This window comes from Vombatus ursinus, unplaced genomic scaffold, assembly GCF_900497805.2.
Source record: "Vombatus ursinus unplaced genomic scaffold, bare-nosed wombat genome assembly UNPS02014818.1, whole genome shotgun sequence".
NCBI lineage: Eukaryota > Metazoa > Chordata > Mammalia > Diprotodontia > Vombatidae > Vombatus > Vombatus ursinus.
Window position 1 is genome coordinate 390,324 of NW_020954596.1, and position 4,801 is coordinate 395,124.

Consider the following 4,801-nt stretch of genomic DNA (forward strand, 5'->3'; position numbering starts at 1 on the left):
CATAGCATTTCTGCACCTATCTCTTGGGCTCCTTCTCTAAGATCTTGTTTTCCTTTCTTCACCCCAAGGAAGATTCAATCTTATCTGCATCCCAAGAAAGTACCAAATCCTCCTCCTACTGATCAAAAGGAGGCATTTTTTCCCTAGCTACTTTTCTCTCCTGGATACTTATCTGAGTTTTACTTACCTATATATTATAATGGTGAAAATCATCAGCCCTGGTAAACCGATTTTTCAGAGCAACCCCCTACTGACTTTAGCTTTCATTTTGATTATAGAATTGGAAGATTCTTACAGTACCAGCATCCCTTACAATAGAAGATACCATTTGAGAAGGAAAGAGACAAAAAATAAAATTATATTCTTTATAGGAAGAAAGGATACACACAAACTTAAATATTAATTCAATATATATGAGTGTCAAAATTAGAGGGATAGACCAGCTGAACTATGGGAGTTAGAACCCACATCCTAATAATAACTGGTATTTAAAGTTTTGATTTTGCTTCAAAATTTGTAAAGCACTTTTTATGCATTATCTCATTTAAGGCTAATAACAAGCCTGTGGAGAAAATACTACTGGTATTGTTACCCCCATTTTACAGATGAGGAAATTGAGGTTCAGAAACATGAAATGATGTATCCAGGGTCACACAGCTAGTAAGACTCAAAGGCAGGATTCTAACCAAGGTTTTAGTGACACCAAGGCCAACACTTTATCCAATATACCAGGCAGTCAGGCAGTCAAATAAGCGTTGAAGGAAAAAACTGAAGCACAGATATATTGAATGAATTACTTGAGGCTGCTCAGCTACTGGTAGAGCTGGAAACTGAGTGTGAGCCTTCTGATTTCAAGGTCAGTACTTTTTTTTTTCCTTTGGGCACAGCCAGGACTTGAAGCAATATTTCATGACTCCCAGTGTGGAGCTCTTTCTAGAATATCATGAGACATTAAGGAGGAGATGCTTGGATGTTAGCACTATTTTTCTGTGGTAGAATGGAAGAAATACCATTTTTCTGTTAAATATCAGTTAATCAGGGGGAATATGGCACATGCACAAAAATGCTATTACTAAAATATAAATGTTTTGTATACAACAATTTTTAAATATGTTATAACCATAAATCTGATTTTGTCAGTGTGGGGAAGTCCATCCAGCAGGGCAGATTACAACTGCCTGTGATTTAGTAGGAAACTGCCTGAAGCACATGGAGTATAAGTGACTTGTCCAGCTGGTATATGTCAGAGAGAGGATCTGAATCCTGGTCTTCCTGACTCTAAGACTTGCATACTACCCATTATACCAGGCTAATTCCCCAATAACTATCATGCAGAATAAAACTGGAAACATTGTAAGTGAGGCACATTGTGATTCATGAGGGCAGAGGAAGGAAAGATCCTTCACAGCTCAGTTAGGTGGGTGCGGGTAGTTCTATACTCTCCCATTTGAAGGTGCCCATTGCCATGGAGAACAATTCTCCAGCTGAAGAAGCTGGAGGACTGGGGAGAAAAATGACTACATGTCTGAATACTGTTTAAGTGTAGTGGAGAGAGAACTCTGCCAAACTCACCATCTCATTGTTAATGTCTTTATCAAACATATGCTGCCTGACTTTGGATCTTACCAATGTGTTATAATGGGAAGTGCACTGGGTTAGGCCTTAACTTCAAGCCTAGATGCTGCTCTCTACAGTCAGTCAACAATTATTAAGCATCTACTATATGCCAGGCACAGAGTTAAGTGCTGGAGAAACAAAAAGAGGCAAGCCATGTGATTTGGGGGCAAGTCATTTAACTTCTAAGGGCTTCTGTTTCCTCTGGATAAAATGAAGGTCAGATTATATCTAAGGCCTCTGCCAGTGCTAAGTCCTGTACTTTCTCATTCATTCATTTAGACTGTCATCTCATTTCTACTCCAAATACCAGGCCACTCTTCTGACACTCTAGGCACTATGATCTACTCTCTGTCTCTTTCTCATAATGCTCTTGACCTCTATCTGCATAGTACCTTCTCAGGCATGATGTTTCTCTCATTCCCTCAACTAGGAAGGCTAAAGCAATTGGCATAGAATATACTCAGCTGAAGCTCCTGATGGGTCCCCTTGCTTTGGGACCTTTACTTCCTTCCCATTCAATTATTCCTTGATCCCATGCAATCTGGCATATATCCATACCATTCTATGGAAACTGCTCTCTCAAAGCCATCTCCTTCTTGGAGAATTTCACAATCTTTCTATAGCATTTGGCTGCAATGACCACCCCCTTTCCTCCCCAAAGACTGCATCTTCCCTTGCCTGCTGTCACATTGTTATACTGATTTGCTCCCTTCTTTAACTGATCCTTTTCTGATCACCAAGTTTTAGTTCTCACTTGTCAGATGTTCTCACTTTAAGCTTTCTTCTTAGGGGCCTTCCTACATTCTCAACTCCATTATTTATATTTGAATGACACATATCTATCAGTCTAGTTATGGTCTCTTGTCTAAACTCCAAATCTGTAATTTCAACTATGTAGTGGACATCTTTAGTTGTAAAGTTCGTGCCCCCTCCTACGGGAAACTTTTCCAGATCCATATAGTTTTTAGTGCTGTCTCCTAAAATCATCTTTCATTTATTTATCTGTCATGTTATATTCTACTATCGCTCCTTCCCCACAGAGTATAAGCTCCTTGAGGGCAGAAATGCTTTTTCATTTTGTTTTGTTTCAATTTGTTTTTATTTTCATTTTCTTTTTCATTTTGTCTTGTAGCCTCAGTGCCTAACATCATGTCTTGCACATCGATACTTTCACACAATATTAACTAATCAATCAACAGGCATTAGGTAATCAGTTCCTATGTACCAGGCACTATGCTAATCACTGGAGATACAAAGAAAGGCAAAAGCAGTCCCTGTTTTCAATGAGCTTACAGTCTAATGGGGGAGAAAACATACAAACAATTGCATAAAACAAGACAGATACGGTGTAGATGGAACATAATCTCAGTGGAAGACATTAGAATTAGGAGGAATCAGGAAAGGCTTCTTGCAGAAGATAGGTTTTCATCTTAGACCTGGAGGAAGCCTAGAGAGGAAGGAGAGGATTGTAGGCATGGGGCACAGCCAGTGAAAATGCATGGAGTTGGGAGATGGAGAACATTGTGAGAGGAACAATAAAGAGGCCAAGTTCACTGCATCATAAAACATAAAGTATGAGAAGACTGGAAAGCTGGGTTATGAATGGCTTCAAAAGCCAACCAGTGGATTTTATATTTGACCATGGAGGGACAGGTTCAGCCATGCATTTTAGGAATATCAATTTGGTTGCTAAGGGGAGGAGGGACTAGATGGGGAGAGAATAGAGGCGGGGAGACCAACCAGAAAGCTTTTGCATTAGTCCAGGTTTGAGGTGATAAGACCTTGTACTGGGATAGTGGCAGTGTCAGAGGAGAAAAGGGGGTATATAGGAGAGATGCTGTGAAGGTAGAATTGATGTGATTTGGCAACAGATTGGCTTGGGGTGAGGTGAGAGCAAGGACTTGAGGAAGACACCTAGGTTTTATAGTAGATGTTTAAAAATGTTTGTTGATTGATGAAATGAATGACAGGGCGTTCGTGTCCAAATCTGACTCATCACCATCTTTATGTATATCAGTGGAATCACCAATCTCATTTTCCTAGGCTTAAAATCTTGGAGTAATTAAGTCTACCCACTACCTCATCCTTAATACCCTGCCACTTTACCAAGTTTTCCTGTTTTTAGCTTTAAGCCATCTCTCATATCGACTACTGGGCTACTATTTTTACTACAAGCATCTTGTCCAGACCCGCATCAATTCCAACCTAGAATTATGTAATAGCTTACCTACAGTCCCTCTTCTAGTATATGACAGCATATGACTGCCAAGTTAATTTTCCTTTGAAGTAGTAATTTCATCAAGTTACTTTTCTTCTAAAAAGCCAGTAATAGCTTACTAGTGACATCAGGGTAAAATATAGGCTAGCTTTCAACCCTTTTCGCAGTATCATCCTAACACTCTATCTAAACTTAATTTTACAAGGAACCCAAAGCCCTAATCGGTTCAGTCTCAACAGTCAATATTCAGTGTAAAGAGCATTGGATTTGGACTCAGAGGACCTAGGTGGGAATCTCACCCCCATTACATTACTGTGTGATCTTTGGCAAGTCACTTAACCTCTTTGGTCCTCAGTTTCCCCATTTGTAAAATGAAGGGATTGAACTGAATGACCTCTAAGGTTATATCCAGCTCTAAATCTATATACATCTATCATACTATAGCATATCACATGCTGTATATTTCTCTGTGCTTTGCACATGTCATTCTTCCTTAGGGCTCCAACATAGCAGGAAAAGCTATATTCTTCCTGGGAGGGTATACACTGCCTTTTCAGGGCATGCTCCCTTTTCCTAGCATTTCTTCCTCCCTTCTCCTGTGTCTAACCAAATTCTATTCATTCATCAAGACCTAAGTCTGGTAAACTCCATGAGGATATAGACCACATCTTAATTACCTTTGTATTTCCCTCATGCCTAGAACAGAATGTTACAGATAGTAGATTGACAGAATGCTATGACTTTTTGATTTCATGATGGTAGTGTAGTCTATTTTTAAGTCACAGGGATATTACACTCTGCCATGATGTGGTCTTAGGCATACCACTTAACCTTTGTAGGCATAATTTTCTTCATCTGTAAGAGGAGGGAATGAACTAGATTATTTTTAAAGTCTATTCTAGTTCTAAGAAGGGAGGGAGAGAGAGAGAGAGAGAGAGAGAGAGAGAGAGAGAGAGAGAGAGAGAG